The sequence below is a fragment of the Leptidea sinapis genome, chromosome 8, assembly GCF_905404315.1.
Source record: "Leptidea sinapis chromosome 8, ilLepSina1.1, whole genome shotgun sequence".
In the NCBI taxonomy this organism is placed as follows: Eukaryota; Metazoa; Arthropoda; class Insecta; order Lepidoptera; family Pieridae; genus Leptidea; species Leptidea sinapis.
The window spans coordinates 15,816,833-15,831,488 of record NC_066272.1 but is presented as its reverse complement, the minus strand read 5'-3'; the positions used below and the strand labels follow the sequence as shown (position 1 = coordinate 15,831,488).

Below are 14,656 nucleotides of genomic sequence, written 5' to 3'. Positions count from 1 at the left end.
GATTACAGTTTGATATTGTTCATAGATGTCACCCTAAGCCATCAAGGACGCATTATCTAAGTTTATTATAGAACTGTGACCTTACTTATTATGTAACTGGTGAATATACGATTGGTACGCCCCTATTAAGTGTTTTAATTTGTGAGATATTTTTGGGATTTGTACATGGTCCTTCTTGAGTGCCGGAACTGGTGCCTTGCGGTTGATTGTGTCAAGTCCGTTCAGCGCCTGTTTGTGGTGATCGGTACTCTTCGATGTACCGAGGGAGCACCTATTTGGGCCTAAACTTTTAAAAACTGAGGGGAGCACCCCCTTAGTCACCTGTCTGGAGAGGCGTCAGGAGCAGCAATTGCAGAGGGGAGCACCCCCTGCAACACCTGTCACAGCAACCCACGTGCCGTCCAAAGACAAGTAACGTCACTTGTCATATGTCATCTTACGTCAGAAGTTAAGTGTGTGTATGTGTGGGACAACTACCGAAGATTAATCGTGAGTACAAGTTTGAACTTTAATTACTAGGAAGATTTAACTCAGAAAATTCAAGATAGAAGTTATTATTGACTTGTTAAATTCAAAGTGTTTAGGACTTAGAATAATTTGTTAAAAAGTGATCCGACGGGGAACCTATGCCCGATTTTAAAGTGAAAAGAATAGTTTTAAAAGACTTAGAAAAATTTCAACGATTTTGTCTTTAACTTAGAAAAATATTTTAACATTTTTGAGATTTTTGTTGATTCAATTTTTATATTGTTTTCGATTTAAACTAGATTAGTTGTTTTAACTTTTAGTCATGGGTGATAATTATATTAAACTTCAGGATGATATTTTAAGTAAAATTGAAAGAAATTTATGTAACTTTAAAAAATCTCCAAAGGAAAGAATAAGCATAGGTTATCTTGAAACGCGCTTAGAAGCTTTAGAGAAATTGTGGTCTTCTTTCTTCTCAAATCATCAAAAAATTGTTTATGAAATGAAAAAGGATGTGTTGATACAAAATGATTATGTTTTAAATGAAGTGTTCGATAACTGTGAGGAAATGTATCTAGATTATAAGTCATTATTGAAAGATAAATTATTAATATTAAAAAAGTCAAATGTTGTATCCGTTGAGAATAAAACGAATCAGAGCAATGTTAAATTACCTAAGATTGAGATACCTAAATTTACTGGTAAATATTCCGAGTGGCCAAGTTTTAGAGATTTGTTCCTATCGTTGATTCATAATGAGACTACCATTGATGATGTACAAAAATTGCACTATCTTAAGGGTTGTCTCACGGGAGAGGCGGAGCAGTTGGTGAGACACATTTCATGTACTGCGGATAATTATTTAATTTGTTGGGAGCAGTTAGAAAGCCGGTATAATAATAAAAAATTTCAAGCTAACTGTATTCTTAAAAGGTTAACAAATCAAAAAGCTCTGTCGTCTGAGTCATCGAGTGCAATCAGAAATTTGTTAGATACTACTAAAGAATGTTTGAGTGCGTTAAAAAACTTAGGTATCGATGTAAAGTCATGGGATATAATAATTATATTTCTGATAAGTCAAAAGTTAGACTCAGAATCACGTAAACAGTGGGAACAAAAGGCAACCGAGATTTCTGATTTACCAACTATGGCATCATTTGAGGAATTTTTACAAAATCGGTTTAGGTCCTTGGAGTTTTTAGACCCTAAATTAATTAAGCAAGAGAAACCTACGTGTACTCATGTCGCCACTACTAGTTTTAATTGTGTGTTTTGCTCTGAAAATCATAAATTATTTAATTGTAAAAAAAATTCTAAGGAAACGGTTGACTCACGGCGTAATTTTGTCCAAACCCAGCATTTATGATTTAATTGTTTGACACCTAATCATTCAGTATACCAATGCAATCAATCTACAAGGTGTCGAATTTGTAAGAAAAAGCACCACACTTTACTTCATACTAAATCTCCCAAATCAGCAAGCTTAACGCAAGCTGATCAACCTGGTGAAAGAAATACTTCGGTAGTAGGTAACGTTATTCATTCTTCCCAGGCTCAAGGTGAGGGTACTGATCGTCCTATTTTATCTTGTTTTTCAAACACAAACCATCAAGTTTTGTTAGCGACTGCTTTAGTGAAAGCAGTTTCACAAGCTAATACTACACCGGTTGTGTTGAGGTCCTTGATTGATCAAGGGTCTCAAGCCTCTTTCATTACAGAGGCTGCAGTTCAACTGCTTGGTCTCAAAAAGCATTCTGAGACAAATTTTATGTCAGGTTTAGGCGGCGACCAGAGTTTAACTTTGTTATCAAAGTCCTCTGTAGTTTTGAAAATACAGTCACGTCTAGATCCGAGCTTTGTCATTACAATCAAGGCTCATGTTTTGAAAAAACTCACAACATTCTTACCTAGTAAGAAAGTTGATGTTCAAATGCTACCAACTCTTTTGTCCATGCAGTTGGCGGATCCCTCGTTCCACACACCTAGCAAGATTTAGGTGCAGACGTGTATAGCCAAATATTGTTGAAAGGTTTAGTCAGGGGTCCGCCAGGATCTGTAATTGCGCAGCAAACAGCACTTGGTTGGATCCTCTCTGGCAAAATGCACAACGGAGAAACTGTAATTAGGAACGGGACGTGTGACAATGTAGTTAGCATGCATTTGACACACTGTAATGAGAACGAATTATTAAAAAAATCTGGGAGTTGGAATCTGAATCAAGTAAACCTAAGAAGTATTTCACTCAAGAGGAAGAAAATTGTGAAAGGTTATTCAAGGAAAGTACTTCTAGGGATGAAACTGGTAGATTTATTGTCAAACTTCCTTTTAAGTCGGATAATCCGCAATGTAAATTTGGTAACTCAAGAGATATAGCTCTTAAGCGATTTCTTATGTTAGAAAAACGCTTAATCAAAAATCCTGGTCTTAAAATTGAGTACTCTAAGGTAATTAACGAATATCTTGATCTTGGTCATATGGAAGAAGTTTTAGCAGAGGATGTTGATAAACCAGACGCTGTTTACCTACCACATCATGCGGTGATACGTCAAGACAAACTTACATCTAAGGTTCGTGTGGTTTTTGACGCTTCATGCAAGGAATTCAACGGGGTATCATTAAATGATGACTTAATGGTTGGTCCCACACTTCAGCCTGAGTTACGACATTTACTCATGCGATGGCGTTGTTACCCGATTTCACTCGTCGCAGATATTGTCAAAATGTATCGACAAGTGAAGGTGGCGGAGAGCGACGCAGATTATCAACGTATATTATGGCGTGATGACCCAAACGATGTAATAAGACATTTTCGTTTATTAAGAGTCACTTTTGGTACATCATCAGCACCATATTTGGCTGTGCGAACTCTTCAAGAACTGGTCCGTAAGGATGGTAAAGAGTTTCCGTTGGCTTCAAATATAATACTAAAGGAGTTATATATCGACGATTTAATGTCCGGAAGTCATACGGTAGCCGAAGGCATTCAAATATATGAAGAGATGACGGAATTCCTGAATCGTGGTGGATTTCCATTACAAAAGTTTTCTAGCAATAGTCAGGAGTTGCTTGAAGAGATTAAGGCGGAAAACAACGAGTCTAATGAAGCCATGGAAATTAAAATTGATGAAGTAATGAAAATACTAGGACTCACCTGGAATAGAGAAGAGGACAAGTTTCAGTTCACTGTCAAGCTTTCTTCGGTGGAATCACCAATAACCAAACGAAAGGTTATTTCCGACATTGCTCGTCTATTCGATCCATTGGGTTGGATAGCGCCAGTTGTGACCAAGGCTAAAATATTTATCCAACAGCTATGGTTATCTGGCGTTGATTGGGATAGCGAGCTTCCTAAGTCATTGCTTAAAAGCTGGTTGGAGTTCAGGAATGATTTGAAATCTCTTACAACCTTTCGCATTTCTCGATGGATACGATCGAATTTAACTGATCAATGTCGAGAACTACATGGGTTCTGTGATGCATCAAACGCAGCCTATGCAGCTGTTGTTTATGCTCGCATAATTGATAATAGTGGCAACGTGCATGTGAGTTTGATAACTTCAAAAACTCGGGTAGCACCCATAAAGCAGGTCTCAATTCCACGTCTTGAGCTGTGTGGAGCTGTTTTGCTAGCAAGACTTTTAGATGAAGTTGGTCTCATTCTTGATGTTCCTAAACATCAAACTCACGCTTGGACGGATTCTTCTATCGTCTTGGCTTGGCTCAGAAGCCATCCAAGTCGATGGAAGACCTTCATTGCCAATAGAGTTTCCGAAATACATACCTTGTTGGATGGAAATCAGTGGTCCCATGTTATATCAAAAGAAAATCCCGCTGATTGCGCTTCCAGGGGATTATCTGCAACAGAGTTTGTACACAATGACCTCTGGAAACTGGGCCCTGAGTGGTTGTACAGTAGGTACATAGATTGTAGCAAGGGAGAAGAGAGAGACACATCTTTGGAAGAACGCAAACATAAGATTAGTAGTCACACTGTAACTAGTGATAAAGACGAAAATATATTTTCGAGATTTTCATCTCTAAGAAAACTTTCCAGAGTGTTGTCCTTCTGCCGTCGAGTGTTGTACTGGAACAAACCTGAAAATGAAAGGTACATTAGTAACATTTTAACTGCTAAAGAATTACAAGAAACACTTATGATTTGTATTAAGATTTGTCAAAAAGAAAATTTTGAAGAAGATATGGGAAATATAAAGAATAATGAAAAATTAAATAAAACAAGTAAACTTACCTCGTTGAATCCATTTCTGGGACGGGATGGTATTCTTAGAGTAGAGGGACGGTTGCATAATGCTTCTTTGTCCGATGATATGAAGCATCCTATAATTATTCCACACAAATCACATTTTACTTACCTTCTTATACACGATGCTCACGAAAGGACTCTTCATGGTGGTCCACAACTTGTCCTTAACTATTTGAGAAGCAAGTACTGGGTTATTGGAGCTAAAAGTGTTGTAAGACAATTTGTTAAAAAATGTGTGATCTGTATTCGCCATTCAGCCCAGGTTAACCAACAGATGATGGGACAGCTACCCGTCTCCAGAGTAACAGCACATCGACCTTTTCTTAGAAGTGGAGTGGACTATGCCGGTCCAATCAGTATTCGTACCACCAAAGGCCGTGGACATCGCTCAATGAAGGGGTACATATGCCTTTTTATATGTATGGCTACACGTGCCATTCACTTGGAAGTAGTCAGTGACATGACTTCTGAAACCTTTTTGGCAGCCTTTAAGCGCTTTGTTGCTCGAAGAGGTCACGTCGCTGAACTTTGGAGTGATAATGGTACTACCTTTGTTGGCAGTGCACGAGAGCTAAAGAATTTATTCAATTTGGAAAGGTCTACTGTTGCTGAAGATATTCTTGATTTTTTATCCTCTAATGGTACTGCTTGGCACTTTATCCCTCCTCGTGCTCCAAATTTTGGAGGATTGTGGGAAGCTGGCGTAAAGTCTACTAAGTATCACCTTAAACGTATTGTAGGTGACAAGACACTCACATATGAGGAGTTATCTACCGTATTGTCCCAGATTGAGGCTTGTCTTAATTCTCGACCTTTGACTCAGTTGTCCAACAATCCGGAGGATCCTCAGCCTCTAACACCAGCGCATTTTCTGGTGGGAGAACCATTAGTGTCTGTACCTGATGCTAACTATGAAATGTCAACTATAAGTAGCCTAAAAAGGTGGCAGTTAGCTCAGAGAATGGTTCAAGATTTCTGGCGTAGATGGTCTCAGGAGTACTTGACGCAATTGCATCATAGATATAAATGGAACGCTACCATTCCAGAACCAAATATTGGTAGTGTGGTTTTAGTAAAGGAAGATGATTTACCTCCAACTAAGTGGCTTTTTGGTCTAATTGTAGATAAACATCCAGGTTTGGACAATCTTACTCGCGTAGTCACCCTCAAATACAAGGGAAATCTTATTAAACGGCCCGTATCTAAATTGATTATACTGCCTGTTAAGGATTAAATTTTTATTTGTAGTAGATATGTAGATTTTATATATATAAGATTAACTGTATTTAATTTGTAACCACTGCGAATATTTTTCTTCATTTGTATTATTTGTAAGTCACTGATGTTTGCTGTTAAATTTACGATTTAGATTAAGATTCATAGTATTGATAAGTTGCATATAATATGTAAGTATTGTTGTTTTGGCTGGACTACGTCCATGGCGGCCGGTATGTTAGGGTTTGTAACCGATTACAGTTTGATATTGTTCATAGATGTCGCCCTAAGCCATCAAGGACGCATTATATAAGTTTATTATAGAACTGTGACCTTACTTATTATGTAACTGGTGAATATACGATTGGTACGCCCCTATTAAGTGTTTTAATACCTTGGTTAGTGGGATATTTTTGGGATTTGTACAAAGTGTGAAGAAGGGAGGAAGACCGTGGCTGCAAACCAGGATGTGAACATACAGAAACTTCTGGATGGCTGTAAGGACATTCTTACCAAGCTACAGTTAATAAAAGCGAGAAATTTCCTGCTACGCTACTCCGGGATTTTCTCAAAGAATGACGGGGACATCGGAAGAACTGGTTTGGTGAAACACAAGATCGACACAGGAGACACTGTTCCGATACGGCAAAGACCAAGACGTATTCCGTTTGCACGCGAACAAGAAGTGGGAGACATGATTCGGGATATGAAAGAAAATGGTTGCCACTTTGTGGCATGACGTGGTTCTCTACTCTGGATTTGAAAAGTGGCTACTGGCAAGTTGATCTGGACCCTAAAGACAAGGAGAAGACGGCTTTTTCAACCGGAAAAGGTTTATGGTAGGTCAAAACAATGCCCTTCGGATTATGCAACGCCTGGCTACTTTCGAAAGGTTGATGGAGTATGTGCTGGCAGGTATGTTGGGAGAAACCTGCCTTGTCTACTTGGATGACATAATCATTATGGGACCTTTCAACGTCACGTGAATTACTTGGGGCACGTTATCTCAGAGCAAGGCGTTGCGACGGATCCTGCCAAGATAAGTGCTGTCAAGGACTGGCCGACGCCGACAGCAAAGACACATGTGAGAGCATTCCTTGGACTATGCTCTTATTATCGACGCTTTGTGAAAGGGTTTTCCGATGTTGCTAAGCCCTTATATCGACTGACTGAGGAGAAAAGAGCCTTTTCCTGGGATGAAGACTGCGAACAAGCTTTCTTAGAGTTGAAGAAACGACTATGTGAATCACCTATCCTCGGATATCCTGACACGGAGGGAAAATTCATAGTAGATACTGATGCTAGCAAATCTGGAATTGGTGGAGTGTTATTTCAGAAGAGGGGAGATCAAGAAGTTGTAATTGCATACTTTAGCAAATCTTTACCGAAGCCGTAGAAACTACTGTGTAACTCGTAGGGAGTTACTTGCCGTGGTGAAGACATTACAACATTTTAAAAAGTACTTGTTGGGTCGCAAATTCCTCGTAAAGACTGTTCATGCCGGCTTGAAGTGGTTACTAGAATTCAAGAATCCGGAAGGACAAGTGGCCAATTGGATTAATTTATACTAAATTAATTTATGAAATTAAAATTATTTTTAAACCTAAATATAATAATATTAAATTTAAAGAAATTGGTAAATACACCTTTCAACATAAATATATTAATTTATCATAACGATAACAAGGCAAAGTACCCCGAACTCAAATAAATATAAAAGTAATAAAAACTAATTTTAAATAAAATATTAAATTCAAACTAAAACCCCCTAAATACAATAAAACAAATATTATTCTTATAAATAAAATTCTAGAATACTCAGCTAAAAAAATTAATGCAAATCTCCCTCTTCTATACTCGATATTAAACCCTGAAACTAATTCTCTTTCCCCCTCAGCAAAATCAAAAGGTGTTCGATTAGTTTCTGCTATTATAGAAGAAAATATAATTATTCTTAAAGGAAATATTAAAAATATAAATCAAATATTTTGTTGGTATAATTCTAATTTTATTAAATTAAAATCTATAATTAAAAATAAAGAAGATATTATAATTAAAGCTAAACTTACCTCATAGGAAATTGTTTGAGCTAAAGCTCGTAAACCCCCTAAAATAGAATAATTTGAATTTGATGACCAACCAGCAAGTAATAATAAATATACTCTAATTCTTGTACAACTTAAAAAAAATAATACCCCTAAATTAAACATAATTATATTAAAATAATAAGGAATTAATATCCAAAAAAATCTAAAAATAGGAGAAAAATAATAATAATAATAATTTGAAAAATTTAAATAAACTTGCTCTTTTCTAAATAACTTAATACCATCTGAAAAAGGCTGTATAATTCCTAAAAAACCTAATTTATTAGGGCCTTTTCAAATTTGAATATAGCCTAAGATTTTTTGTTTTAATAAAGTTAAAAAAGCTACACCAATTAAAACTCCAATGAATAAAATAATTATTCCAATAATAATATTAATTAAATCTATTATTAAAATTTACTATCTATATAATTTACTATATATTTATGACTTCTAAAACCATTACATTTTTCTGCCAAAATAGTAAATATATTATTAGTAATATTCATATTATATTAAATTATTTTAAATATTTGATCCTTTCGTACTAAAATATTTTATTTTACTAAAGATAACAAACCAACCTGGCTCACACCGGTTTGAACTCAGATCATGTAAGATTTTAATGATCGAACATATCAAAATTTTAAACTTTTGCATTTAAATTTTATCTTAATCCAACATCGAGGTCGCAATCTTTTTTTTTTATTTGAACTAAAAAAAAATTACGCTGTTATCCCTGAGGTAATTTTTTCTTATAATCATAAATTATGGATCATAATTTCATTTATTTATGTTTATTATTTAAAAAAAGTTTTTTTTATTTTTCTATCACCCCAATAAAATATTTTAAAAAATTTTAGTGTTAATTTTTCTTTATTTTAAAAATAATTTTTAAAATATTAAACTCTATAGGGTCTTCTCGTCTTTTAATTTTAATTTAGCTTTTTAACTAAAAAATTAAATTTCATTTTTTAAATAGAGACAGATTATATTTCATCCAATCATTTATACAAGTCTTCAATTAAAAGACTAATGATTATGCTACCTTTGTACAGTCAATATACTGCAGCCCTTTAAATTTATTTCAGTGGGCAGATTAGACTTTAAATTATTCTCAAAAAGACATGTTTTTGTTAAACAGGTGAATATTTTTTTTGCCGAATCCCTTTATTTAAATTTTATAAATTTTTATTTTCTCATTTATAAAATTTTGTACTAATTTTATCATTATACCTAATTTCTTTTTATTAAAAATTATTTTTTTATAAATATTTAAATATAAATTTTAAATTTTAATTTTAATAAAATTATTTATAAAAAATTATCATTTATAAATAAATATAAATTTTAAAAATTTTATTTTTAAAAATAAATCCAACTATAAAAATTTAATTTAAAGCTTATCCCTTAAAATATAAAATATTTACTTTTTTTTTTAATTTTTATTAATAAAAATTAAAATTAATAATATTTTAAATTAAATTTTTTTCTAAAAAAACTAGATATATTTAAAAACGATTAACATTTCATTTCTAATTCATTATTTTAAATAATTTTAAGACACTAATTTAAATAATCAATTAACTCTCTTAAATTCGAGATTATTATTAATATAATTTATTTTTAATAAACTCTGATACCCAAGATACAATAAATTAAATTTACTTTTTATTAAATTTACTTTAATTATTTTTCAAAATTCTTTTACAATACTAATTTTCTATAAAATTAAAATTTTTTTCCATAAAAATTCTTAAACCCTCATTCAGTATTTTACTTTAAAATTTCTTTTTTTATACTAATATTTATTAATTTTCCCCCCTCAAATTAATTATATTATAATTTCTTTTCAATGTAAATGAAATGCTTTATCAAGCTCTAATTTGTCTTTCTAGAAACACTTTCTAGTACCTCTACTTTGTGTGACGGGCAATATGTACATAATTTGATTTTTAATCATTTTATTAAATTAAATAAAATTACATTTAAATCCACCTTCAATAATCTTTTACAAAATTATATTCATTTAATTTTTTATTATTGTAATCCATTATATTCTTAATTATAATCTACATCTTGATCTGAATTAATTTTTATTTTAATTTTTAAATATTATTATTATTATTTAATATTTTTTTAACAAGGATATATAAAATTAAAAATTAAGTAAATTTAATCGTGGACTATCAATTATTAAACAGATTCCTCTAAATGAACTAAAATACCGCCAAATTACTTAAGTTTCAATAATTAATATACTATTTTAGTTTAATTTATTTAATTTTTTAATAATAGGGTATCTAATCCTAAATCCTAAATTTAATTTATTTAAATTAATTGTTTATTTTAACTAACAAAATTTATTTTAATTTTTGTATAACCGCAACTGCTGGCTCAAAATCGGTTATTAATTTTAATATCCCTAAATCTTAATTTCTTAAATTTTTAATTTTAATTACTACCTTATAGCATTATTTTTAAAATAAAGAAAAATTAACACTAAAATTTGTATATAATTTGAATTTAAAATAATTTTTTTAAATGGTAAAAGTTTATTTCTTTATAAGAATCTTTTAAATAGTTTTTTTTTATATATAAAATTTAATATTAATTATCATTATTTTAATATTCTCCTCTTATTTTTTTTTCTAATATTCATATTGAAAATTAAATTCATGATAAAGCGATTAATAATCTTTTAAATAGATAACTATTATTAATAAGATATATATGTTTCTAATTAATTATTATATTTATATATATATATATATATATATATATATATATAATATATTAAATATTTAATATATATATGTATATATATATATATATATGTGTTTATATAATATTTATATTTATTATATATAAATAATTAATTTTTTTAATTTATATAAAATTTAATATTAATTATCATTATTTTAATATTCTCCTCCTATTTTTTTTTCTAATATTCATATTGAAAATTAAATTCATGATAAAGCAATTAATAATCTTTTAAATAGATAACTATTACTAATAAGATATATATGTTTCTAATTAATTATTATATTTATATATATAATATATTAAATATTTAATATAAATATAATTATTTAAATATTTAATATATAATTTATAAGATTAGAAATCAATTTATTAAGATTTATCCCCCTTATTTCTAGTAATAAGAATTTACTCCATAATGAAGCTTCTTTAAAATATTTTTTAACTCAATCTATTGCCTCCATTAATTTTATTTTTATTATTATTAATAAAATAATTTTATTCAAAAATTTTGAATATTTCAGTATTACTAAATTCAACTTTATTAATAAAAATAGGATCAGCCCCCTTTCATTTCTGATTTCCTAATATTATAGAAGGTTTATCTTGAATAAATTGTTTTATTTTAATAACTTGACAAAAAATTTCCCCTTTAATTCTTTTATTTTATTACTATAATTTTAATTTTATTATTATTATCATAATTTTAAATGTTTTAATTGGAGCTTTAATAGGTTTTAATCAAACTTCAATTCGAAAATTATTAGCTTTTTCTTCTATTAATAATTCAGGATGAATAATAGCTTCTTTTTTAATCAGTGAAAACTTATGATTATTTTATTTTTTTATATATTCCTTTTTAAATTTAATTTTAATACTAATATTTTATATATTTAATATTTTTTATATAAATCAAATTATAAATTTTAATATTAATTTTTATATTAAAATATCTTTAATCATTAATTTTTTTTCCTTAGGAGGTTTACCCCCATTCTTAGGATTTTTCCCTAAATGAATTATTATTAATTTTTTATTTAACAATAATTTAACATTAATTGCTTTTATTTTTTTAATATCAAGATTAATTATAATATTTTTTTACATTCGAATTATTTATTTATCAATTATACTAATTAATTTTAAATTAAAGTGATTAAAAGTTAATTTTAAAATTAGTTTTTTTTTTCATTTATTAATTTTATCTCTTTAATTTCTTTATCAAGTTTAATCCTTAATACTTTTTTCTTTTTTTAAGGTTTTAAGTTAAATTAAACTAATAGTCTTCAAAATTATTTATAAAGAAAATCTTTAAGCCTTAGTAATATTTACACCTTAAAATTTGCAATTTTATATCATTTATGAATATAAGGCTTCTTAATAAAAGAGATTATCTCGTTAATAAATTTACAATTTATCGCTTATACCTTAGCCATTTTATTTGCGAAAATGACTTTTTTCCTACAAATCATAAAGATATTGGAACTTTATATTTTATCTTTGGAATTTGAGCTGATATAGTAGGAACTTCATTAAGTTTATTAATTCGAACAGAATTAGGAAATCGTGGATCTTTAATTGGAGACGATCAAATTTATAATACTATTGTTACTGCTCATGCTTTTTTCATAATTTTTTTTATAGTAATACCGATCATAATTGGAGGATTCGGAAATTGATGAATTCCTATAATACTTGGAGCTCCAGATATAGCTTTCCCCCGTATAAATAATATAAGTTTCTGAATACTCCCCCCCTCTCTTTTAATTTTAATTACAAGAAGTGTAACTTTCATCTAATATTGCTCATAGAGGATCATCAGTTGATTTAGCTATTTTTTCCCTTCATTTAGCTGCTGCAACTAATTTCATTACAACCATTATTAATATACGAATTAATAATTTATCATTTGATCAAATACCTTTATTTGTATAAGCCGTAGGAATTACAGCTTTATTACTTTTATTATCTCTTCCTGTTTTAGCTGGAGCTATTACTATATTACTCACTGACCGAAATTTAAATACATCATATTTTGATCCAGCAGGAGGGGGGGATCCAATTCTTTATCAACATTTATTTTGATTTTTTGGACACCCTGAAGTTTATATCCTTATTCTTCCAGGATTTGGAATAATTTCACATATTATTACCCAAGAAAGAGGAAAAAAAGAAACATTTGGATCATTAGGAATAATTTATGCTATAATAGCAATTGGATTATTAGGATTCATTGTATGAGCTCATCATATATTTACAGTAGGAATAGATATTGATACTCGAGCCTATTTTACTTCAGCAACAATAATTATTGCTATCCCTACAGGAATTAAAATTTTTAGTTGATTAGCAACTCTTTATGGAACTTAAATTAATTATAGACCATCTATATTATGAAGATTAGGATTTGTTTTTTTATTTACTATTGGTGGATTAACAGGAGTAATTTTAGCTAACTCATCCATTGATGTTATTCTTCATGATACTTATTATGTTGTAGCTCACTTTCACTATGTACTTTCAATAGGAGCTGTATTTGCAATTTTTGGAGGATTCATTCATTGATACCCTCTTTTCACAGGATTAATTCTTAATCCTTTTTTACTTAAAATTTATTATTATATTTATTGGAGTAAATTTAACATTTTTCCCTCAACATTTTTTAGGATTAGCTGGAATACCTCGTCGTTACTCTGATTATCCTGATTATTATTTATCATGAAATATTATTTCTTCTATTGGATCTTATATTTCATTATTAGGAACTATTTTTATAATTATAATTATTTGAGAATCTATAATTAATCAACGAATTGTAATTTTTTCCTTAAATATGCCTTCTTCTATTGAATGATTCCAAAATTTACCTCCAGCAGAACATTCATATAATGAACTTCCAATTATAAGAAATTTCTAATATCGCAGATTATATGTAATGGATTTAAACCCCATTTATAAAGGTTTTCCTTTTTTTAGAAATGGCAACCTGATCTAATTTTAATTTACAAAATAGAGCTTCTCCTTTAATAGAACAAATAATTTTTTTTCATGACCATACTTTAATTATTTTAATTATAATTACTATTTTAGTTATATATTTAATAATAAATTTATTTTTTAATAAATTTATTAATCGATTTTTAATAGAAGGACAAATAATTGAATTAATTTGAACTATTTTACCAGCAATTACATTAATTTTTATTGCTCTTCCTTCTCTTCGATTATTATACCTAATAGATGATTTAAATAATCCATTAATTACTTTAAAATCAATTGGACATCAATGATACTGAAGTTATGAATATTCAGATTTTAATAATATTGAATTTGATTCTTATATAACTAATGATTATAAATTAAATAAATTTCGCCTTTTAGATGTTGATAACCGAATTATTATTCCAATAAATAATCAAATTCGAATCTTAGTTACAGCTACAGATATTATTCATTCTTGAACTATTCCTTCTTTAGGTGTAAAAGTAGATGCTAATCCTGGACGACTAAATCAAACTAATTTTTTTATTAGTCGTCCAGGAATTTTTTTTGGTCAATGTTCAGAAATTTGTGGGGCAAATCATAGTTTTATACCAATTGTTATTGAAAGTGTAAATATAAATAACTTTATTAACTGAATTAATAATTATTCTTCATTAGATGACTGAAAGCAAGTATTGGTCTCTTAAACCATTTTATAGTAATTTAGCAATTATTTCTAATGAAAGAATTAGTTAAAATATAACATAAATATGTCAAATTTAAATTATTATATATATATAAATAATATTCTTTTATTCCTCATGTTTAATTAAACACTCACACTAACTTATACACTTTTATTTGACACTAGTAA

At 29.3% G+C, this 14,656-nt stretch overlaps 1 pseudogene; it reads left to right on the top strand.

Moving 5' to 3' along the window:
- The window catches only part of LOC126965599 (cytochrome c oxidase subunit 1-like), a 42,761-nt pseudogene extending 28,307 nt beyond the window's left edge, over nt 1-14,454 (top strand).
- Nucleotides 14,455-14,656: the final 202 nt, after the last annotated feature.